This window comes from Megalopta genalis, chromosome 2 (assembly GCF_051020955.1).
Source record: "Megalopta genalis isolate 19385.01 chromosome 2, iyMegGena1_principal, whole genome shotgun sequence".
Taxonomy (NCBI): Eukaryota; Metazoa; Arthropoda; class Insecta; order Hymenoptera; family Halictidae; genus Megalopta; species Megalopta genalis.
In genome coordinates this window covers 2,986,161-3,012,429 of record NC_135014.1, presented here as the reverse complement: position 1 = coordinate 3,012,429, position 26,269 = coordinate 2,986,161, and the positions used below count along the sequence as shown (strand labels likewise).

The 26,269-nt window shown below is 39.3% G+C and overlaps 1 protein-coding gene across 2 annotated transcripts in view; it reads right to left on the bottom strand.

Annotated features, from left to right (window-relative positions):
- LOC117224039 (Organic anion transporting polypeptide 30B) overlaps positions 1-26,269 on the bottom strand; it is a 121,665-nt gene that overhangs the window by 63,566 nt on the left and 31,830 nt on the right. For both annotated transcript variants that reach the window (XM_076528686.1, XM_076528685.1), the window contains exon 2: positions 10,169-10,234. The gene's annotated coding sequence lies outside the window, so the exon portion shown is untranslated. The remainder of the gene's footprint in view (positions 1-10,168; positions 10,235-26,269) is intronic.

Here is a 26,269-nt window from a genome sequence, read left to right as displayed (position 1 = left end):
CGCTTATGAATACGTCATTAAAAGTCAATAGAAGCCGGAACCCATTCGTCATTGAAACTGATACGATATGATGTAATTCAGGTTGACAGAGGAGATATTCGATCGAAACAGAGAACGCGCGGTTATCGAAAGAATTATTCATAACGCAGCTGCTGCTCGCGTTGATTAAGAAATTATCCGAGCACACTCGATCCAGATTACATACAACGTTACGATATCTGTTGTTCGTTGCCGATTGTTCGATCGCAACGATTCGAATTTCGATCGCGCGACGACGCGAGTTTTACAGCGCTTATTTACAGCGCTTCGAATTCGGCCATTATTTTTACAACAATCTAAGCAACGTCCGCGTCGTCATTTCAACGGAACGGAATAATTAATGACAGGGCGACTCTCGCGAGACCGGTCACGGAATAGACGGTAAAGAGCTTAATTACGACAATGATTTGATTAATGCTGCTCGAACATGTAGGAATTCGTCCGAAACGTTCCGGGTACAGAAATAAACGACGGAAGCCTGTTTGCGGTTCAATAAACTATCTTCATTGAAATTCGATGCCGGGCGTAACGGTCCGCGGGACTTAAACCGCACACAGCTCCAAAATATTTCGTCGCTTGACTCGTTTAATTGGCGTCTCCTCTCGCGTCCGCTTTTCGGAAGCTGATTAAAAATCCTACCAGTTCTCGGTAATTTATGTGCTCCGAAATAATCCTCTTAATCGAACAGCCGCTAAATCGACGAACTGACGAATAAACGTTTTTTTTACTTCTCTTCCTGGATCGCAGCGTTACCGTAATTGTCGCAATACTATGAATTAAAAAAGATATAGATGAAATTTTATGTTATGAAATGCTGTAATTGTTTCAACCGTGCTGCAAATCGCTTTCTTAATTATTTAAGAAAGACTTATCTTACCAAGATTACTGTTCACCATTCTTCGACCCAATTTTTAATATTTTATATTGATCTTTAATTTTATCTTTTTATTTTAGCAACGGTGCTACTTGGGTGTCCGGATAATTCGATTGCGGATTTTACGCAATTAGGAGAGAAATGATTAAAGCCAATAATAATACAAAATTGTAAAAATATTTAATGAGTTTAGAAGCACTGTTGTGCATTATTTTCAACCGATTCAAATTATTGAGAAACAACATAATTGGTTACGTGCATCCTGTGTCTTGTAATTAGCGCAGACAATTTCTATTTTCGCTTAATAATCCGCAGTCTACTGATAATGTTACATTCATTATACTTCTTATTTCTCGCTTTCTGTATTGCATTATTATACAGGATGTCCCATAATTATATTAACACGCGGAAAGGGATGATTCCTCAGGCCATTTGAAGCAACTTTTTCCTTAGCGAAAATGCGATCCGCGGCTCCGTTTACGAGTTATCAACGAAAAACACTGATCAATGAGAGATCGCGTACGGCACACGCCCCGCCCTCGCGACCACTGCCGCCGCGTCATACGGCCGACGCGACGCGGCATTGGCCGCAAGGGCGGAGCCCCGGCCCCGCTCGCTCTCCGATTGGTCCACGTTTTTCGTTAATAACTCGTAAACGAAGCCGCGGATTGAATTTTCGCTAAGGAAAAAGTTGCTTCAAATCACCTCAGGAACCCCTCATTCCTTGCTCGTACAATAATTTTGGGACCGCCTGTATTTATACGAACGGAAAGATCCGATACACCAGGAAGTGTTCCCTTAAGCTCGAAGATCAACCGGCGATACTGTTCGGAAAGGAAATCGAAGGTTCCGTGGTAAAAAATGCAAGGGCCATCAGACATCGATGTTGCCCCGAGGGTCGGGCCAAGGAAACGTTCGATCAGCCTCGACTTTCATCGGGCCGTCGTTGTCGTCGTCGTCGTCGTCGTCGCTGTCGCTTCGTGACCGATTATAATTGCTTCATCGCGAAAGAAAACTTCTCTAATTACTGGTACCACGGATTCCAACGACACCGAGGAAACTTTCGCCGAAACTTTCGACGGCCCCGACAACGATGTCCGAGGTATTTCGGTGCGAAGGTAATGCATACCTTCAACCGGGGACACCCGGTATAGGACCGAGAACCACCCGGAAACTTTTGGCACTGCAATAACATACCGCCTATGCTGTGCTGCGGAAAAATATAACGCGACCGCTGCGCGATATACAGGGCCCCGCGAACTACGTGGCCCGACTCGCAAGGACTGCCCGCCTTCTTCCTGTCGCGTGCCGAACCAATACAGGCGATCGTCTCTTTTTCGATGCGATTCGGCGAACGGTATGAATTAAAAAATGCTGCACGAACTTGAAACTCGTTCGATCGGTCAGCTTCTTACAGAGTTGCGAAGGTCTTTCGAATTGTTTAATATGTAACTTGTCATAATTATGTAACATGCTGATATATAATATATTATTAATATATATATATATATAACATATTGATATATAATTTATTATTAATATATATTAATACATAACATATTGATGTAGAATTTATTATTAATATACATTAATATATAACATATTGATATATAATTTATTATTAATATATATTAATACATAACATATTGATGTAGAATTTATTATTAATATACATTAATATATAACATATTGATATATAATTTATTATTAATATATATTAATACATAACATATTGATATATAATTTATTATTAATATATATTAATACATAACATATTGATGTAGAATTTATTATTAATATATATTAATATATAACATATTGATGTAGAATTTATTATTAATATATATTAATATATAACATATTGATGTAGAATTTATTATTAATATATATTAATATATAACATATTGATGTAGAATTTATTATTAATACATATTAATATATAACATATCGATATATAATTTATTATTAATACATATTAATATATAACATATTGCTATATAACTTATTATTAATATATATTGATATATAATTTATTGTTAATATATATTAATACACATATAACATTATATAACATATTAATATATAACACATATAATATAATATATTATTTAATAATGTGAAGAAGTATCTCTGTTCTTTTTCGTATATATTATACCATTAATTGTTAGAGGATATTTGTTAAGATAATTTTTCAGATATCTTTTTTAAGGTATATACCAAAAAAATTTGCTGGAAATTTTATCGGAGCAGAACCCGTGGCGTCAAAGAAAAATGACCCAGCGCTCGTTTTAGAACCGCGCGGTGCATAAGCATGCATGAACGCGTCTGACCATCTCCGGCCGTTTCTACTAGCAGACGGACACGTTCCGCGCAAGTTTATAAAAATCGCCTGAATAATTAACAGGTCGCGGTGAGCTTTCTATCCTGTCGTATACGTTCCTCCTGCAGCATAAATCTCGATTTAGTCGACGCTTCAGTGAATCCGTCTCGGGGGGGAAAAAAGTGAATCTGCATAAACATCCGCAGTCTGCCAACGACAACAACGGCCGGCCAAACGCCGGAGTGCCTCGGGTAAACTTTCGGCATCGTTTTTCTCGAGTAGGAGGGCTCCTGTTCCTCTCCTTCTCTCTCTCTCTCTCTCTCTCTCTCTCTCTCTCTCTCTCTCTCTCCCTCTCTTTTTCTTCGAAATCAGAGTTGGGCAAAAAGTTATAATAACAAAGTAATCTGATCAATGATTAACGATTATAGCTTGTGAGTTATTAGAGCTAATTTATAATAATTGGGCAAACGATAGCTTGATTAATGATTAACGATTACCAATCTCCTAATAGCCCTCTCTCTCTCTCTCTCGTTCTCTTTCTCCAAATTAAAATTGGGCAAATAGTTATAATAACAAAGTAATCTGATCAATGATTAACGATTATAGCTTGTGAGTTATTAGAGCTAATTTATAATAATTGGGCAAACGATGGTTTGATTAATGTTTAACGATTACCAATCTCCTAATAGCTCTCTCTCTCTCTCTCTCTCTCTCTCTCTCTCTCTCTCACTCACTCTTTCAGAGTCGTCCAGATCGCCATACCTGTTTTCATCGCACTGAAAATTAAAGCCACGGGTCACCGGACGTATCGACTCCGCGATAGCGTAACCACTGCAGTCGCGAGCATGCACCGACGCGACGCGACGCGACCCGCGGTTGCTAATAACTGCCTATAAACCCGGCTGCATACAAGTCGTCCGGTGACCCGTGTGTCCGCGATCGCGCCACTAATTCGTCTTCGCAATGTTGACGGTATGCAACGTTTCGCCGACGAAAGGCGAGACACTGCGCGGCACCGTGAAATCAGAATGTCGAAGCATAAATACTGCGAGCAGCAATATGTACGTAATGTCTCCCTAACTGACGCTCAGACTGTGCAGAAAAATGGACAATTTGGGAAAAGGAGATATACGATTATTCGAGCCTTGCAGCTCGTTCTTACGGTTGTTGATAATTCGTGCCATAGATTGGAGAACATGCAAGGGTTACTATAAACTGCTGTAACTTTGCGAGAAAAAATCGCAGCCGAGTTTCTTTTTTTTTCAATTAAAGGGGAAAGATCGAACTTCGTTCTGCCGTAAACGGCATCTCGGAGAAAAATTGTCCGAGGTCCGTGCAATTCGTCGAACTCGACGATACGACGTATGACGTACGACGAACATGGCCTCGCATTTAAAGGGTCACAGTGGCGAGGTTGCGTGGAACTTAAAATCCAGATACACTGTCCGAAAGTAGAGGTTTCGAGCTTTAATTTAAAGAAAGAGTCATCGTCCCGAGGTGATTTTTCACGGAGTTATCGTCGCTCGAAGTTGTCCTCTGTTAGAACTCGACATCTCGCTTCCAAGTACAGTAATGTCTCCCTAATTGACGCTCGGATCGCGCACAAAAGTAGACAATTTTGGAAGAGGAGATACGATTGTTCGAGCCTCGTGGCTCGTCTTTTATGATCATCGATTGTCAACAGCTATAAAAACGAGAGCTGCGAGGCTCGAATAATCGTATCTCCTCTTCCCAAATTATCCATTTTAGTGGAGACAATCTGAGCGTCAGTAAGGGAGACATTACTGTACACGGAAATTTGTCGGTACGATCGTGCGACCCGAGACGAAAATCTGGCGATTCGTTGGATGCCTGAAGAGAACGTATACATATATATTCTGGTCACACAGCAACGTCGGAGGACGCTTAACGAAAGGGGGAACGACTGCGTACGCGTGTCGACGCGACGGGGGGTCCGACGAGGAGAATGAAAGTGACGTTCATACTAATTATATCGGCGTCGCCTTACTCCGGCGTGTATCTATCGGCTGTGACGCGCGTCGTCGTCGTCGTCTTCGTCGTCGTTCTTCCCGTCGTACCGTAATTTTTGCTCGAATGAGGCAAGCAACGGCTGCTGCGCGGGAGCCGGTTTGCCCGCTCGCATTCGTCCGCGCTAAGAATAAATGCTAAACACCCGATTGGCCTCATCTCACCCGCCCTACCCCTTATTTTCAAATGTTCTTGCTCAATCGCTTTTATCGGCGATTACGATCGCTAGTTAGATGCCGCGGATTCGGTCGATCGATCAGCCCGCTAATATCTATGTACTCCGCTCGATTCTGCTTTTGCTGTTGCGCGAATCGAAGCCAATTTTCCTTTCGATTTGCTCGCCTCGAGAAATATGGAAAGGTCGTTTGTGTTGCGCCAACGCTGATGCGACTTTAATTGAATTTCATTTGTTTTTCATGGATGGGCTCTTTTCATTTTTCTACGCGGATTCTGCATGATAATAAATAGTAATCATAATAAATAGTAGTAATAATAATAATAGTAATAATAATAATAATCATAATAAATAGTAGCAGTAGTAATAATAATAATAAATGGTAGTAATAACAATAGTAATCATAATAAATAGTAGTAGTAGTAGTAGTAATAATAATAATAGTAATAATAACAGTATTAATAGCGATAATAATAATAATATTAATAGTAATAACAATAATAGTAATAATAATAGTAATAATAATAACAACAGTATTAATAGTAATAACAATAATAGTAATAATAATAGTAATAATAATAACAGTATTAATAGTAATAACAATAATAGTAATAATAATAGTAATAATAATAACAGTATTAATAGTAATAACAATAATAGTAATAATAATAGTAATAATAATAACAGTATTAATAGTAATAACAATAATAGTAATAATAATAGTAATAATAATAACAGTATTAATAGTAATAACAATAATAGTAATAATAATGACAGTATTAATAGTAATAATAATAGTAATAATAATAGTAACAATAATAACAGTATTAATAGTAATAACAATAAAGTAATAATAATAGTAATAATAATAACAATAATAATAGCGACAGTAATAATAGCAATAAAATTAGCGATGATCATCGATCGGCTAATTTTCCGTCAAAGCGCCCCGATCAAAGGAAACATCCGGCCGTGAAAATGCAGCGGAAAAGACGAGTTCTCGTTCTCCGAGAGTCGCTCGTCGATGAGCCATAAAGACCGGCTGAGAAAACGGCCGCGGCATTGACAGCCCTGAATTTCTTATCGGCCGATCAAAAACCGTCAAGTTCAGAGAAGCCGACAATGTTAATTGCGCTCGCGTGAATGGACGGCGCACGATCGGGGTGTCCCATGGTGTCCCTTTTATCGACTCTGTCGCGTCACGGCATCGGTAATAAACCGAGATTGAAGATACGAATTTAATCGCTTAATCGATGGATCGATCCTTCGGCTAACTATCCCCGCCGACCCGTCGACTACAATGGGTGCTCTTTCCTGTCGCCATTACGGTACACGAATCGCTATACTGAAATTGCGCTGACGAAACTATTTATTCATTCATTTATTTATTTATTTATTTATTTATTTATTTATTGAATGTATACGATAAGTTTACAAGCTTTAGTTATAGGATTACTAAAAAAAATAAAAATATGAAAAATCACTGTGCATACGTATAGTTTCGTGTCAAAGTGGCGTATCTTTTTAAATTAGTAATAATTAATTTAATTAGCGTTCTTTTGCTCGCACCGTGAAATAAAACTCTACAAATGCAAGCTCTTTCGTTTAGTAATTCCCATAAAATGTCACAGCAACGTAGCGATTTTGATCTCGGCTCGACTTTCTGCAGCAAAGTCGCGATCCTTTTGGCAGAGAATACAAACGATCAATAATTTGACGAATATTTACGAACATTTACAACGATTAACCCTTTGCACTGGAAGCCATTTCAACTGTAAGTTTACATTAATTTTTCCGACTCGTGGTATTTCCATTTTACACGACAAAGTGCATTTTATATGCGTACGAAATTTATAGTCTCGCGGCTCGTACAACAGTTAGACTTTTACCAATTTTCTTACGTCTAGACTTTTGTAATGTAAAAATTATCTTGCAACGTGATACAACAATTTTAACGGTGCCTCGGAGTCACCACTCGAGTGCGAAGGGTTGATATCGAACATAATTAACCCTTTGCACTCGAGTGGTGATGCTGAGGCACCATCAAAAAATTGTTACATCACGTTTCAAGATAATTTTTATATTATAAAAGTTTAGATGTAGTAGTAGTAATCATAATAAATAGTAGTAGTAGTAATAATAATAATAATAATAATAATAATAATCGTAATAAATAATAGTAATAATAATAAATAGTAGTAGTAATAATAATAATCGTAATAAATAATAGTAATAATAATAAATAGTAGTAGTAATAATAATAATCGTAATAAATAATAGTAATAATAATAAATAGTAGTAGTAATAATAATAATCGTAATAAATAATAGTAATAATAATAAATAGTAGTAGTAATAATAATAATCGTAATAAATAATAGTAATAATAATAAATAGTAGTAGTAATAATAATAATCGTAATAAATAATAGTAATAATAATAAATAGTAGTAGTAATAATAATAATCGTAATAAATAATAGTAATAATAATAAATAGTAGTAGTAATAATAATAATCGTAATAAATAATAGTAATAATAATAAATAGTAGTAGTAATAATAATAATCGTAATAAATAATAGTAATAATAATAAATAGTAGTAGTAATAATAATAATCGTAATAAATAGTAGTAGTAATAATAATAATCGTAATGAATAGTAGTAATAATAATAATAATCGTAATAAATAGTAGTAGTAATAATAATAATCGTAATGAATAGTAGTAATAATAATAATAATCGTAATAAATAGTAGTAGTAATAATAATAATTATCGTAATAAATAGTAGTAGTAAAAATAATAGTAATAATAATAATAATGTAATTAATAATAATAATAATAATAATGTAGAAAATTGTTAAAAGTCTAATTGTTGTACGAGTCACAAGACTAACTTTCATATGCATAAAATGCACTTTGTCATATAAAATGGAAATACCGTAGTCAGAAAAATTCATTTAGATTTACAATTAAAATGGCTTCGAGTGCAAAGGGTTAATATCGAGCAACGTGTTCGAACCGTGTCTCGTTTCGGAACGGTAACATTTTGATCGAGATTTTGCGCCACGAAGGAAACAATCACTCCGAAGCGATCCATTTAGACAAGAGAAAATAATTCTCGCTTAAGTAACGAAAAAGGGGCTGTGGGGGAGAGAGGACAGGAACAATGGGCGAATTTGTCTATCTCCCGATCGGAGGCTCTATAATGAAGGAATTATCGTTCCGCCGGGATCGGGGCGGCGTTTGCATAATTAAATGCCCGCCGGATTACGCGCGTATTGGGGGAAAATGATGCATCAAAAGTACCTTAACGGGATTATCCGCGCGATGAGTGTAGTAGCGCTTGTTCGCGCGCGCCACGGGGAAAATTCGACGGAATAGTTCGCCGGTAATTAGTTTTCCTTTCGGAGGAACGCGTTTACGTAACTGCGGCAGAGATTGTGTGCGCCTGTCGACGTTCGACGGTTGTCATACGAGCCGCCATTACGAACGGCCGCCCCCGATGGATCGCGCGAACTTCTTACGAGATCCCGGGTTCGCGGTATCCGACGTTCATTACATCATCAAATTCAATTATTATATCGCATTAGGCGTCTTAGAACCTGCTTCGTTCACGCAGAAATAACGATCCGCTGACGTGCGCGGGTGGTAATCGGTTTGTTGTTCGCTGTGCGCCTTCGGAGTTTATGCGCAGATCGACGCAGATCCGCGGTGGTCTTGAAGCCGGTAATTTATGGCAGAAATTCGATTTTTGGATATTTTCGTGTTATTAGAAAATTTGTTTTCCTCGAAAAAGGGCTATTTTCGAAGCCTCGGGACCCGAAATATTAGATCTTTCGGATTTGAGGCGTATAATTTAATATAATAAGTCTTAATATAATATATATTAATTAATTAATATTGTATTATATATATTATTGTATATAATATCATTATATTATATTTATATGTATATAATATATACACTATATTTATATAATATTATTATATTATATTTATGTATAATATATACTATATTTATATAATATTATTATATTATATTTATATAGAATATATATACTACATTTATGTAATATTATTATATTATATTTATATGTATATAATATATACACTATATTTATATAATATTATCATATTATATTTATGTATAATATATACTATATTTATATAATATTATCATATTATATTTATATAGAATATATATACTATATTTATGTAATATTATTATATTATATTTATATGTATATAATATATACACTATATTTATATAATATTATCATATTATATTTATGTATAATATATACTATATTTATATAATATTATCATATTATATTTATGTATAATATATACTATATTTATATAATATTATTATATTATATTTATATATAATATATATACTATATTTATGTAATATTATTATATTATATTTATCTATACTATATACTGTATTTTTATAATATTATTATATTATATTTATATATAATATATATATACTATATTTATGTAATATTGTTATATTATATTTATATGTATATAATATATACACTATACTTACACAATATTATTATATCATATATAATATTATATATATCATATACAATAATATAAAATAATATTACATATCATTTAATAGAATTTCGCAACGTGTTGTTATTGAACTGCGAATCTTCACGGAAAATACAAAATTTCGATTGTCTACGCCGGTAAAATCAGAGAAGAAATTTTTCTGTACCTTTTTTCACTCGCTCTAGCTACGTCAACAAAATCTTGGCGGTCTCTGGTTCGGAGGTAGTCGCAGCTGCAACAAAGAATACGAATTATATTATCATATTACATATCGTCGCGATCGCAACATAAATTTGTTTACGTTTACTAAAACTATTCGGTGCAAAAATCGGTCACAAAAATTTAATTCACCACGAAATTCAGCGAGACATTATTCGAGATATTTCCCGTACGGAATGCGCAGCATCTGCTTCCCAAACATGCGTTCGCATAATATTTCACATGCTAGTCATCTCCCCTCCCCCGCCCTCCCCCCGGGCTTCTATAAAACCGCAGCGGGAGGACCGTAATTTCGTAAGAAAATCTCGGCTGTTCCGTAGACCGGCGATCGCGAGTTTCTTCGGGAGGCCACGACGAGCGGGGACATTGAAATCCCGCTTTTTAAGGAGCATCCGCGCGAGCGCGATTAATTGGAATGCCGGCCACGTGCTCGATCGCGAGCCTTGCGCCGCTCTATCCGGGACACTAAAGGCTGGACTTTGCAAGCAAACGTTTCGCTACTTCTAAATATAAATCTCGTTCCTTGAACGAGACGGACAGAGAGACAGAGAGATCCGCTTAGGTTCGGCCGTTGTACACACCCCTGCAAAAGTATCGGGACACCTGCTGATTTCGTGTAAATTGCAATTTCTCGGTCGGTTTAGGTGATATTTCACGTTTAGTATTACGGTTTATGGCATCGTATTAGGCGATTATGTCAGCCATTCGTTGCGTTTCGTTCATTTTGTGCGACATGTTTCCGAAATATACTATAAGTATATACATTATACAGTTATAATATGAAAATATAAAAATATAAAATAATAAAATATAAAAAATATGAAAATATAAAAATATAAAATAATGAAATATAAAAAATATGAAAATATAAAAATATAAAAACTAAAAAAATATGCTATGCACTATAATACATATATATAGTATAGTATAGTATATATATATGTGTACATATCTCTATAATGGAACCAAATGGGATTAGAAATGGTGGACGAACCGATAAAACGAAGGCCGAAGTTGGTCTAAGAAATGATTAAAAAACGCATGATTATATAACGTAAAATAGTGTATAGGTATATGTATAATACTTGTTATAACTTCGTACAATCCGCTTCGAAATAAATTGAAGACATCACAGCAATTTCCCATCTGTTTCTCAAATTCGCTCAATTCTTTGCGATCATGCTAATACTTTTGGAGGAGAGTGTATTCGGCACAATTACACGCGGATTACTGAAATCTCTTCATTAACCACGGAGAACGGGCCATTCTCGCGGTTAATGCGAGCCAGATGGAACGAGTCCGCGCGGCTTCGCGCATTTTTTTTCTTTTTTTAAACGCGAATCCCCTGTTACGCAACTCCCGTTGCACGACCCGTTGATAGAAATTCGTTTTTTTTTTTTTTAAGACCCGGGAAACTTCGAATTTTTACGACAACCCCGAAGCTGGAGCTAATCCGCTTCGCCGGAGAACCGTCGTTAATTCGCGCGATTCATTGCCGGCTGCGATAATACGCAGCCTTTCTTTAATCTTTCGCTGGTGTTATCTTATATCTGTAATATCACGTTGAATGGAAACGACGTGTGCGACCGGAAGCTCGAGTTCTATAAAGAGACTGATTCATGGGGCGATCTTTAATAGCAGTATATTACCGTTTCATACGGTCTACGGTCTTGTACATTTTCTAATTAATTCAGGCGAGGTTCGCTCGAAGTCTAGTTTTCTCGACGAAATCCTTCGGTTCCGGATTACAGTAATGTCTCCCTTACTGACGCTCATATTGTCCACTAAATTGGATAACTTGGGAAGAGGAGACACGATTATTCGAGCCTCGAAGCTCGTTTTTATAGTTGTTGACAATCGATAACCATAAAAGACGAGCCACAAGGCTCGAACAATCGTATCTCCTCTTCCAAAATTGTCTACTTTTGTGCACAATCCGAGCGTCAATTAGGGAGACATTACTGTACTCGGAAGCGAGATATCGAGTTCTAACAGAGGACAACTTCGAGCGACGATAACTCCGCGAAAAATCACCTCGGGACGATGACTCTTTTTTTAAATTAAAGCTCGAAACCTCTACTTTCGAACAGTGTATCTGGATTTTAAGTTCCACGCAACCTCGCCACTGTAACCCTTTAAATGCGAGGCCATGTTCGTCGTACGTCATACGTCATATCGTCGAGTTCGACGAATCGCACGGACTTCGAACAATTTTTCTCCGAGATGCCGTTCGCGGCAGAACGAAGTTCGATCTTTCCCCTTTAATTGAAAAAAAAAGAAACTCGGCTGCGATTTTTTCTCGCAAAGTTACAGCAGTTTATAGTAACCCTTGCATGTTCTCCAATCTATGGTACGAATTGTCAACGAATACGGAGAAATTTTTAATCACCCTTTTCGTCGTGTATTCTGTCAGTTTGTTTGCGGATCGATAGCCAGCGAGTTTCATTGTCCGGCGTGGGCGGCTCTAAAGACTTATTATTATTGTTGTTGAGGGGGGAGTGGGGCGACGGCTATAGATCGGTTTAGAGCGGCGGCATTGTAGTAGCGCGATAGAGATCGCGCGGCTTGCCGGGCCGGGCCTCTTACAAAATTAACAATTGAGGTCTCGTACGTTCTTGCAACCTGGAAGAGAGCGAGGTCAGTCCTCGGCTGCGAGATCGAGTTGTGAGACCGTAATCTCCGGGATCGTTCTGCAGGAAACCCGAGACCCGCCGCGGAATCGTGGGCAGGATAATGAGGTCACGCGCACGGAATTACGGAACGCTTCTCGATCTATCGCAGAAAATTTTAAACGCGGCTCCGCCGGATGGACGGACGGATTCGTTTTTAATGACCCGGCCGAGCGGACATCTCTCGATGTGCCTCCGATTCGAGAGCGAACCCTCCTCGTCTTCGGGCTCTTAGACCCGGAACGAGCCCGCTCTCGGCGCCGCGATGGTCGAGCTATTCGCTCTTTGATTGCGTGGTTAAATTCCTTCGATAATCATTATACTGCTCCGTTAATCTTTAGTTCTCTTTTTTCTTTTTTTTTTGTATTTACGAGGGTATTTGCCGTCAGTACCGAACTACAGTAATGTCTCTCTAATTGACGCTCAGATTGTCCACAAAAATGGACAATTTTGGAAGAGGAGATACGATTGTTCGAGCCTTGCAGCTCGTTTTTATGGTCGTTGACAATTCGTACCATAGATTGGAGAACATGCAAGGCTTTCTATAAACTGCTGTAACTTTGCGAGAAAAAATCACAGCCGAGTTTCTTTTTTTTTCAATTAAAGGGGAAAGATCGAACTTCGTTCTGCCGCGAACGGCATCTCGGAGAAAAATTGTCCAAAGTCCGTGCGATTCGTCGAACTCGACGATACGACGTATGACGTACGACGAACATGGCCTCGCATTTAAGAGGTTACAGTAGCGAGGTTGCGTGGAACTTAAAATACAGATACACTGTCCGAAAGTAGAGGTTTCGAGCTTTAATTTAAAAAAAGAGTCATCGTCCCGAGGTGATTTTTCGCGGAGTTATCGTCGCTCGAATTTGTCCTCTGTTAGAACTCGATATCTCGCTTCCGAGTACAGTAATGTCTCCCTAATTGACGCTCGGATTGTGCACGAAAGTAGACAATTTTGGAGGAGGAGATACGATTGTTCGAGCCCCGTGGCTCGTCTTTTATGGTTATCGATTGTCAACAACTATAAAAACGAGCCGCAAGACTCGAATAATCGTATCTCCTCTTCCCAAGATATCCAATTTAGTGGACAATATGAGCGTCAGTAAGGGAGACATTACTGTATCCCCCTCGCGCAAAAGGAAACATCGAGCGAGTACCTGGCGCGGCGCCATTAATCGCTGCCCTTATCTGATTTCAATAGACCAACAGAATTATACCTGTTCGCCGTTCTAATCCGCTTAACCTGCTCTATCGGAGCTCCAGGAGAATGGCGGCCTCCGCTTCGCGGGCCCACAGTTCTGGGTTAACACGCTGACGCGAAGTCAAACGGTGTTCCTTTGTCGCCTCGCCTGCTCTACCTGCGTTACCTCGTTATCCTCCTGCCCACGGCGTGTGTGTATGTGTGTGCGTGTGCTCTCGTGGCCCTGGAATTTCCCACAGATCCCGATCTGTCCTCGATCCGCCGAGGAAATCTTTGTCTCGCGGCCGAACGCGATCGCGGGGCCCGCGAAACCAGTCCGACGACTTTACTGTTAGCCTGACTCATAAGTTAGCCTGACGAATTCGGAGGCTCCTGCCGACGACCAAGCTGAGAAGCTCTGTCACTCTTCCACTACGTTTTCATATTTCTCGGAATTTTTATCCGACCGCAATAGCGCTTCGATCCTTCTTCAGGCAATTCTGATTTTCTGTACGTTTTTGTTTAGGTTTTTTTGGTGTTGTTCGGGCAATTATATTTTTGTTCGCATTTTTCTGACGCTCTTCAGGCACTTTACGTTCTTCTATATATTTTTCTTTATATTTTTCTGGTGTTATTTAGGTAATTATATTTTTGATTGCATTTTTCTGACGCTCTTTTCAGGCACTTATGTTTTTATCTATATTTTTGTTCACTTTTTTCGAATACCCTTGAGGCACTTATATTTTTCTTTACATTTTTCTAATGCTCCCGAGGCATTTATATTTTTGTTTACATTTCTCTGATGCACTTCAGGTACTTACATTCTTGTCTACAGTTTTCTTTATATTTTTCTAATACTCTCGAGACACTTATCTTTTTGTTTATATTTTTCTAATGCTCTCGAGGCACTTATATTTTTGTTTATATTTTCCTAATGCTCTCCAGACACCTATATTTTGCTCTATATTTTTCTTTATATTTTTCTAATGCCCTTGAGGCACTTATATTTTTGTTTACATTTTTCTAATGCCCTTGAGGCACTTATATTTTTGTTTACATTTTTCTAATGCCCTTGAGGTACTTATATTTTTGTTTACATTTTTCTAATGCTCTTGAGGCACTTACATACTTGCCTACATTTTCCTTTATATTTTTCTAATACTTTCCAGACGCTTATACTCTCGTCTATATTTTTCTTTATATTTTCCTAATGTCTTTGAAGCCCTTATATTTCTGTTTACATTGTTCTAACGCTCTCCAGACACTCACATTTTTTACTATATTCTTCCAAAGCACTTCAAAGCACTCATACTCTAGTTCCCACCTTCATCCAACAATTTCTCCAAACACATTATCCAAGATACATTTCTCACAGACCTATTAGCCTTCCCGTTGTTTCGAATGCAATTTATCGGCACTTAATCGAGTAATTCAGTGAACAATTTACATACCAGCAGTCGAAACGACCCGTCGACCCGCCGTCCGACGGTTGATTTACGACACGCAACAATTACGGGATGGCTCGTACCGTTCTCGGTACCGAACAACAACGATCGTTCGAGCGTAAACGGACGAATTAGGGTACAGAGACTTTCACTGGTACACGACCGGTGTGTCCCTGGCGATCCTGTAATCCCGATTTGGGTCGAGCGCCCAGCGCTCTTTTCCCGCGCGTTCGGCCAAGCTATTCATAAACTGGCCGGTATCAATTAGCAAACGAATGAATCGGTCGGCGGGCGCGAACGACAATAAAAACCGGCGCGAATCCCTCGAAAGCGACGCGTTTCCGTTTTTACACGCGGGGAACAAGCCGGGGACCCGGTCGTTAGGTGCTCGCGGTTAGAGCGGCAGCGTTAACGACACCGGCACGCTCCTTTCCCGTCGGGCCAGGGGGGAGGGAGGGGCCGCAAAAAGCAACTGAGAAAGAAACGACCGGGCCTCGTCTCTGGTTCGCCGCTTTACGACACGGTCCCGGCGCTTTATTGTTTGCTCGTTTCTTTGTTTCCCGTTGTTTGGCCGGGGCACACGCAGCTGCGGAAGGATTTCACGTTGCCGCGCAACGCCGAACGATTACCGGACCGCTTCGCGTGCTAATGAAGAGTAATTAGCGGGCTGACAGCGCCGAACGACACTTGTGGCGTGGCCCGGGATATGATATACGTGGTGGCGGCGACGATGAACATTGCGCCGCGCTCTGTAACGCGCTCTTCCCAGAAACCGAGAGAACTCTCGGAAAACGCGAAAGTATTCGTACGACGTTTATCTGACTTCGCATGTTAGCCAATTAGTGTGCAGAGTGCTGGCACGTTCGACGTTGGCCGTATTTAAATGTCTCGTTCGGTTGCGTTTTTATAATCGCGCATTTGTTCGTTTCGATCTTGACCGACGTTTGATACTTTTGATGTAAATTCTCCCCGATTTTTCTTTTTACCTTTCCCTAAACGAAAGTGGACTGTTGGGATTATTGAATGAAAATGAATACGATTCTAATTCTTTGCTTAAAAAGACTTTATTTTATTCCTTTATTGAGAGAAGGTATAAGGGCGAAAACGATCGAGCGACCAAACTCTACTGAGAGTCCGGTAAGAAAAAACGCTTCTTTTATACCCTTCTTGGGTTCGTCTTATCCACCAATCAGAGACGTTTATTTGTCGCGTTTCACATTGTATACGTGACGCTGGGATCCCCAAACAGTCAGGGCACGATGTGTATCTAATGGTACCGGTGATGATGTATCGCGGTATCTATTATATACAGTTTACATCACCGTCGTTGCCCGCTGACGGAACCGACGAAAATGTAAACCGATATCTTAGTATCTTAGTACTAAGTAAACTATAGATTAATTTTTGTTCGAGGCTAAAATTTCCTTTTTTTTTCAACATGGACAATTCGGAAAAGGGGATACGATTGCAATTGTACTTCGCTTTTATAATTGTTGACAAGAGGCAATTATGAAAATGAGCCGCGAGGGTTGAATAATCGTATCCCCTCTTTCAAAAATTGTTCATTTTCGTTTAGAAGCTGAAGGAGCATTGAAGAGCATTAGACAAATGTGGACAAGAGTGTTTGAAAAGCATTAGAAAAGTATAAATAAAAATATGGACGAGAATGTAAGTGTCTGAAGAGCATTAGAAAAATATATAAACAGAAGTATAAGTGCTTCAAGGACATTAGGAAAATATAAACAAAAAAATAGAGGAAAGTATAAGCGTCTGAAGAGCATTAGAAAATTATAGGTGCCTCGAGAACATTAAAAAAAAATATAAACAAAAATACAAGTGCCTCAAGAGCATTAGAAAAATATAAAGAAAAATATAAGTGTTTCGAGAGCATTAAACAAATATAAACAAAAATACAAGTGCCTCAAGAGCATTAGAAAAACACAAAGAAAAATGTAGACAAGAATGTAAGTGCTTGAAGAGCATTAGAAAAATATAAACAAAAATAAAAGTGCCTCGAGAGCATTAGGAAAATATAAAGAAAAATATAAGTGTTTCGAGAGCATTAAACAAATATAAACAAAAATACAAGTGCTTCAAAAGCATTAGAAAAACACAAAGAAAAATGTGGACAAGAATGTAAGTGCCTGAAGAGCATTAGAAAAATATAAACAAAAATAAAAGTGCCTCGAGAGCATTCGAAAACAATAAAGACAAATATAATTGCCTGAATAACATCGGAAGAATATAAACAAAACTACAGACAAGAATGCAACAAGATCGAAAAATTCACGTGTAATAACCTCAGTTTCGATCCTGGATCGGGCGCGTCAGTTAAAGTTACGTAAAGGTCGCGTGGGGGTGCGCGGCACCCCAAGAGGCACGTTAAAAAAAATAATACCGAGAACAAAAGCACGCCACCGCGACTCTTAATTAAAAGACTATTGCAGCTGTCGACAGCTAGGCGACGCAGCTTAACATTTCTCTAAATACCGAAGAGACGTAAATTATGAAAGAAATGGCGGGGTGTCGGTCACCCTGCGCGGTCGTTCCAGGGGTTAAAGGTCGCCCGCCTATTCTTGTCGCGAGTGCGATAAAATCCGCGGTCCAACCGTTCAGAATGAAACGCAGAAACGGAGGGCAGAGGGAAAGCGGGGACTGAATATCTCTAATTGCGAGAACTCGGTCGTACAACGTGCGCGAAACAAAAGCCGAGAACCAGGTATCGGGGTCCATCGGACCGCTTGACCAAGGTTCACCCGAAGAGACCACCGAAATAAACGAAGGATATAACTGTAAAGCTATTGGCCAATCGCTTCCGTGTGACATCATTGTCGAGGTCGATGATTCACGGACGGAGAAAAGGGAACACTCGGCAAGAGAATCCAAGAATGGACAAAAGAGAGAGAGGGAGAGAGGGAGAGAGAGAGAGAGAGAGAGAGAGAGAGAGAGAGGAGAAGGAAAGCAAGAAGCAACAGCTGTTGAACCGGCAGCAGAAAAATTTCGTTCATTGCCAGAGCATGGTCGACGGCTTCAGTCCTTGGCGAGCTGCACCAGTGCAACCGGTCGAACTTGCAATGCTCGAGAGTCGAATTTACCTACTTTGCTCGAACGCCGCACTTCCGGTCGTGTCTCGACGCTCTTGACCGTCTAGCAACCTCAAACATTCGGGACGAACAAAATCATTTTCTCGGTGCGATTTACAGCGTGTTCCATAAATCATGGCACAAATTCGGTTATACATAGAAAATCATATTTTTCAATCATATTTTTTTCATATATATTTTATATATCATTATATATCAATTTTAATTAATAATAATAAATGTAATATTGATAACAATAATAAATAATTTAATTATGTATATAGATAGATAGATATAAGTTAGTTGTTATGAATAGTATTAATAGTCTAATAATAATTTAACAGTATTAAATAATAATATAATTTTAAATTCGTTGTATAAATTATTGTATTTTATTTGAGTCCAACTTGTTGTATTTTATTCTATTCTATTCTATTCTATTCTATCCTATTTTATTTTATTTTATTTTCTGGTCTCATTTTATCTATTTCATTTCATTGTATATCAATCAAATTCAGTGACATAGCGTTATATATGTATAATTGAGACATATATAAGCGTTATATATAATTAACATTCAACTGTACCATTTTTCATTTTAATTTGAAGCATTCAAATCTCTCGGAAATTTATTTGTTTTACTATATATATACATACACATTTAGGAAATACACTGAGTCATCTATTCGTTTACATATTATATACTAAATATTGAGATTACGTTTTTTTAAGAAAAGACAGAACATTATAAAATTAACGAATATTATTAAATACAGAGAATATTAAATATATATATATATATATATATATATATATATATATTTATATATACATATTACTATAAATTAGAGAACATTATTAAAATAGCGAAAATTATATATTACTATAGTTAGATTATTATACTAGACATTTATCATACTAATTTAAGAAATTGCGGTTATCTTGTCATACCTAACCTCTATTTTTTTTACATCTTTTTTCTTTATACATTCTTTTTGTAATTTTATAACCGAATAAATATCTGGCTTAACTAATAAGCTGTCAGTACCGATCGGAGCACGCACTTAAGTTCGCGTATTTGTTCCAACTGCACCACGGCTCCGAACTCGACCCACTCGGAGGGGTGGGGGGGACCGTTAACCGACACCGCGCGAAGGATAAACCCAATTCTCTCGCGCGAGCCACGATAATGGATTCTCTTCGAAGCAACGAACGGCAGAAGTGCGATGTTTGACAGAAAGTTGGAAGCGGATCGATCCAATTCGATTTCTTCGTGGGACGGACGCGTCGCAGCCAGCCAGCCAGCCCGATCAAAGGTTTCGGCTGGCTTTTGGACCGGCGCCAGAACGGTCCGCGGAACGTTGTTACAATGCTAATTCGTGATCGCAATGTCTTGCGGTGCCAGGCGAAATTATGCGCCGCCGCGCTGCCAACCTTATAACGCTTTATTGGCGGTTTCGAGCCGCCGCGCGGCACGCCTCCGCTTATCGTGTGTATCCGCCGCGTCGATACACACTGCGAGAATACGGTTGTGTTGTTGTGCGTACGCGTGTGCGCGCGCGTAGTTGGCGAATGAAACGCGGATATCGACGGCATTCATGTTTACCGCGGCCCGCTCGGGATCGGACGATAATTGCACGAGGATCGAACGACCTCGCGGTTTCGAGGCACAGTTTCTTCGACTCGGATTCCCGGCAGTTGGTAACGTCTTCGTTGCGCGGGGGGTGTTGTAGCCGAAGGAACGATTCGAGAGCGTAATTAACCCCTTGGCGTACCTTGACTAAATTTACTCGAATGCTTATACAGGGTGTCCCAAAAATGTCTCGTAATCCGAAAGTGGTGGGTTCCTCGGGTCATTCGAAGCAACTTTTTCCTTTACAAAAATGTTCTCCGAGGCACCGTTAACGAGTTATTAACGAAAAACAGTGACCAATGAGAGGCGAGCTCGGCTGGCGCGAGGCGACCGAGCCAATGAGCGGAACTGGGCTTCGTGCGCTGGTTGGCTGGGCCGCCTCGCGTCAGCCGGACTCGATTCTTATTGGTCGCTGTTTTTTGTTAATAACTCGTTAACGGTGCCTCGGAGAACATTTTTGTAAAGGAAGAAGTTGCTTCAGATGATCCGAGAAACCCGCCATTTCCGGATTCCGAGACATTTTTGGGACACCCTGTATATATATCGACGACAGAGATTAGAATTTTACTGCAATTCATAGCTGTAGAACGACGACGGAATTTTAGATCGGATCAACTTTCGTCGGCTTCCCCTGCTGAATCGTTATTATTAGACTGCGGATCGTTCCGCGAATTATTATTACATTGAAAAATAAAAAATTGTTCTATTAAAAACCAACGTGTATTCGAAAAGAAATTATTCAAGATTTTCTATATCTATATACATATAGCAATAAAATATTCTAATATATATACATAGAATAATAAATAATATATAGAATAATATATAGAATAATAAACTAAAAAAAAAATATATATATATAGTAATAAAATAAATGTTCAGGCAATCTAGTGTTAATATATTATTATTACTATTATTATTATTATTATCGTCACGGTAAATTATTTTATGCAAATTGCAAGTAAAATAAAATCGGAGCCAAGTGCCCTTTTTTCTTTAATAATTTCAGCGAGTTGCACGCGTATAGATGTCCCCAAGTTCTTGTAACATTTACATTTTGTTTTTTAAAGTTCACATGCCCATTTTTGTCATAAATGCACGGTCGCGCGAAGAACGAAGACGCGTGCACAGACGCGCGCGTATGCGATGGACCGAACGAGAGGGGTCGTAACGACGCGTGGGTTCTCTGCAGATGTGCGGTCGCAAGGGAGGACCCGGGGCTGGTTGCGGGCACCTTACCCGATGAATCACGTGGGAGGCCCTTTGCCGCCACGGCGAACCCCCTCCCGGCAGCTTATTTTTAAAACCGCTAACGACATTCTTCTTTTCCACAAAGGTCGACAACGGAGCGTTCGAGTAAGTCTGACCTCGTCGCAACAAAATCGATCGGAATCGTTTTTTTCGTTTATTATATATCCATTATTCCAACATTCCGTTTATTATATATTATATTATATTAATGTTAAGCGAGTAAGTAAATATCGGTAATAAAATATAGTTAATTTTATCAAATTAAACCGGCTTCTCGATCCAATATTTTAACAGCGACGATTAATTGTACACGGCAACGATCAATTGTCTCATCCGAAAACCTTCGAAGAACGCGTTTCAAGGAAAGATTTGTACGCTCGAAAGACCGAAGAAAATCGAAAACGACCCGGTGTACGTTATTGTTGCAACAATCTCGCGTCGGGGAAAACAGTTATCGAATCGCGGCCCAATTTCGCGCGCGCTCGCGCTACATCGCATTTCAATTCCATCGAAAATCCTCGACATCGAGTGCGACCGATTGACCTATCGGTGTTCGGGATCGGCCACTCGAAAATCCCTTTTCCAACGATTAATTAATTTCGGTGGAAAAGCCGTGTTCACGGTGTTCGATTCAATCGCCGCCGATACAGCGCTGTTCCGCGTTCAAGGACGGAAGAATTCCTCTACTTCTTCTTTTTTTTATCGGTGAAAAGAATCGAGCAGGGTTCACCATAGCTTTTGACTACTCTTAAAACGTTTCTTAACATTAAACCTTGAAAAATGGTCTAAAAATGATCGACAAAAATTGCCTGATCATCATTTTAATGTAAATGACAAATTTAAATTTGTCACTAAACTAAAATTTTATCAAGAACATTTCTCGACGCAAAGATTTGCTCAAATTTTTCACAATCTTTATAAAGAGATACATTCAACAATTTTTAACGGAAGCAGCTTTATGACCTCGACAATTATGAAATAATAAAAATACGAAACCGATATTTATATTTATTTATTTACATTTCGGTTATTTATATAACCTCGTTCAATCTCGATTATTTAATAAACGGGAAAGCCTCGACAATTACGAAATAAAAAATACGAAACCGATATCTGTATTTATTTATTTATATTTCGGTTATTTATATAACCTCGTTCAATTTCATTTATTTAATAAACGGAAAAACCCTTTGGAACAAGCGTTACAGAGTCGCTCGCAGGTGGACACGGCGCGAAGGTATTGCTCCTTAACCCTTTCCGCCCGAGTGGCGTCTCCGAGGCGCCACTAAAAATTGCTATATCACGTTTCGAACTAATTTTCAAAGTATCAAACTTGTTCATATTTAAGGAACCCAAAAGCGCAAGTATTCGACGTAACAATAGCTTTCACTCGACTATAATTCTCGACTATAATTCTCAATAAATCGTAAATAAGATGGCAATACTGTAAGTCGGAAAACATTTTTCGGATTTCGAGTTGAAATAGCTCCGACTGCGAAGGGTTAAAATTAGCGCAGAGAATCCCCCCTTCTCCACCGACAGGTACGCAAGATTCAGTTATTTTCGGAATATTCGCGTTCAAGTTAATATTTCCGTCGGAATATTTTCGACTTCCGTACGGCAGAATAAGGTGGAGCTTCATTGCTCATTCACGCGGTCGATGGACCCGCATGTTCGCATGTAGCCTCGCCAGTCGACCAAAAATGATTTAAACACGGCTGCTTAAATAATCATCGGGACGAGGCTTCGAGTGGAAGCATAAAACCCGAGACAGAGGATCGCGCCGCTGTCCGTCGAGTTTTCGAGCGAAATTCTCCGGGAAATTCTACGGAGGAGCCGCCGCCGGCCGTTCTTCGATTTATTTGTAAATCTGCCCCCGGAGGAGCATCTTCGTTTCGATCAGATTGCAAATTACGTGCCCGACTGCGATTCGCGGCGAGTGTCGCCGGTCGGCCGGTATGAATCGACGAGACGGCGGCCGCCTTTTCATCCGTCGAAAAGGGGAGAGAAGAGATCGAGGAGAGCCGAAACCGAGGAAAGCGCCTAGTCAATTGAGATCGTAAAAATTAGCCTTGGTGGTTTTTTAATTATTATGATTTATTATTATTTTAATTATTATTATATTTTAATTATTATGATAGCTGGCCAAGAAAGATTCATCCGTGCTAAATCTCAACCCTGTAACTTGTTCGCGAGGGTAGTTACGGGATAAATTAGATTGCGCGTTTTTCCGCTCGTTTTAAAATTTTAGAAAAAAACGTGACTTATTCTGGAGATCGAGTCGCGTGTTATAGAATTTTTTCAAATTTTTCGGTTGCAAGCTGCGGTCGTAAAAAATGAGAAACCAGAAGAAAGTCTGAAAATTGAATATTTCTCGAAAATAAAAACAGGGGCGGTTTCTATATTAATTCCCTGATAAGATACCATCGCAAACAGTGCGCTCAATTTTTGTCAGATCTCTCGTGGAAAAATGTGGCTATTTTTCTAATTTAATATCACGTGGTTTACTCGCATGACTTTAAAAATATTTCTGTAATATTCTAAAAATATTTTCTTTCAATACTTGAAATATATTTAAATCAAAATACATACAAAGATAGTAAATAGTAGTAAATAGTAAATAGTAAATATTAAATAATAAATAGTAATTATAAACTCTATCTAATTTACCCTGCGTAACTACCCTCACGAACAAGTTACAGGGATGAAATTTTGCCCAGCCGAGTTTCTCTCGCTCAGCTATCGAACGGTATAATAATTAAAAAACCTATAAGAGCAATTTTGACCATCATAATCGGCTAGACCCTTCATGATTTTCGCGTACGTTCTGGCAACGCGGCCGCCAATCGGTTTTTCGAGGCAGGAGAGGTGCGGAGACGCGGCCGCGGAACGGGGAGAGAGCAATGGGTGTTTTCTCCCGGCAATCTAGGAATCGCGCGGGTCGAGGTTCACGATAATTTACCGGGGACCGTGTAACGGCCGAGGAATCGATATTCCTGAAGCGAGAACGCGGCCGCGACGGAGAACGGGAAAATCGTCGGCGGACGAGCCGCGTTTCGTCCTAAGAAAACAGCCGCGGTCGTTCGTATGACCGCGTTTGCAGAAATTCGCGGGAACGGCCGCAGTAAAACGGCAACTGTGACGCGGGGCCACCAGTTCGGGCCAGCTGCGGTCTGCCAGCCATTAGCCGCCCGCGGACCGAACGATTTTTCCTGCGAATCCGCTAAAAATTCGTGACAAAACGACGCCAGCGATAATCATTTCCTTGAACCGGGTGTGCAGAGTAGAAGGGTTAAAGGGCTGCAACTCGAGGGCAAAGGGTTAAAGGAGCATATAAAGTGCCGAATATTAACACGAAAAAATTCGCGCGATATCGAAGTCGTTTAATTAATAAAACCGAAACTAGGAAGTGAAAATTAAGAAATAAAGAAGTGAAAAATAAGAAATATTAGTTCAATGATTTTGTGTACTACGAATCCTAGTAACGTTCACTTTGTTCAATATATTACAATAAAAATGACAATTTCGTAATCGCTCGATTACGATTAATTTGCTTCGAGCCGATTGTCGCGGTAAAAATTGTTTACGTCGAGATTAAAGAAAATGAAGGAAAAGCTCGTTCCCCGACGTTTCGCTAACTTCATTCAAACGCTGCTGCGTACTTCGACGCCGGAATAATTCAGCATTCTATTTTAAATTTCAGATGAAGTCCAACAGCGACGGTCACCGGAAATCGCCTTCCTCGACGGGACCTCCAGAAATCGGCCATAACTTTGTAACCGATGCAAATGTTCTAATAGAAAATTTATGAGATTGAGGGTAGTGGCGCCGATTACTGTGGGGTGACCGACCGATCGCTGCGCCTTTGTTTGTTTTGTATTAATCGTAATTAACTTGAATATTCATCGAACAAGATATTCTCAATCTTTTAAATCAAAAATAAACAAAATAAAATAGTTAAAAGATCGAATAAAATTGAAAAAAAATTCAATAAAATTCATTCGCGTTAATTGGGCTTGAAGACAAACGAAAGGCGCAGTAATTGGTCATCTCGCAGTAACGCTGAACCTACCATCGCCGTGCAAATGGCCACATTTCTGATTTCACAATTATCGAAGTCGCAAAGAGCTGCTAAGCGCTGTCGCAAAAATTGTAAAAAATAATCTCGCAATTCTTATAAAATGTCACTTCTTGCTAATCGTCTTTAGACCTCGCCAGGTTCACTGTCAGGCCCGCAAATATGTCCCGAATGAAGTCGCTCGGTTTCGATCGAATCAAATCGCAAGAGACCGCCCATTTCCAGCGAGACCGAATAAATACGCCGCTTGGGCAAAAAACCGTAATTCCGAACGAAACACGCCGGCACTAAAGTAATCTTTTCAGGGATCGCGGGACAATCGTAGAATCGGCAGAGCAAACTTCTACCGTGAACATCAGCCCCGGGCCTCTGAATAAACGATGTCTCTCCTGCGCGGAACAAACCGTCTCTCCCCCTTGTCGTCTAAATAAACAACGTGCCCCGCGACAAGAACAAAATTTCCACGTTGTGCCATCATCCGGCCTCCAAAACTCCGAGCCGTCGTCCACGGGCCGCATTTGCATACACAGGGTGTCCGAAAAATGTCTCGCAAACCGGTCACGAGAAGTTCCTGGGATCATTTGAAGTAACTTTTTCCTCGGCGAAAATGCAACCCGTGGCTTCGTTTACGAATTATTAACGAAAAAACACCGACCAATGAGAGGCGAGCTCGGCTAGCGCTTGGCGGCCGAGCCAATGAGCGCGCGAAGCA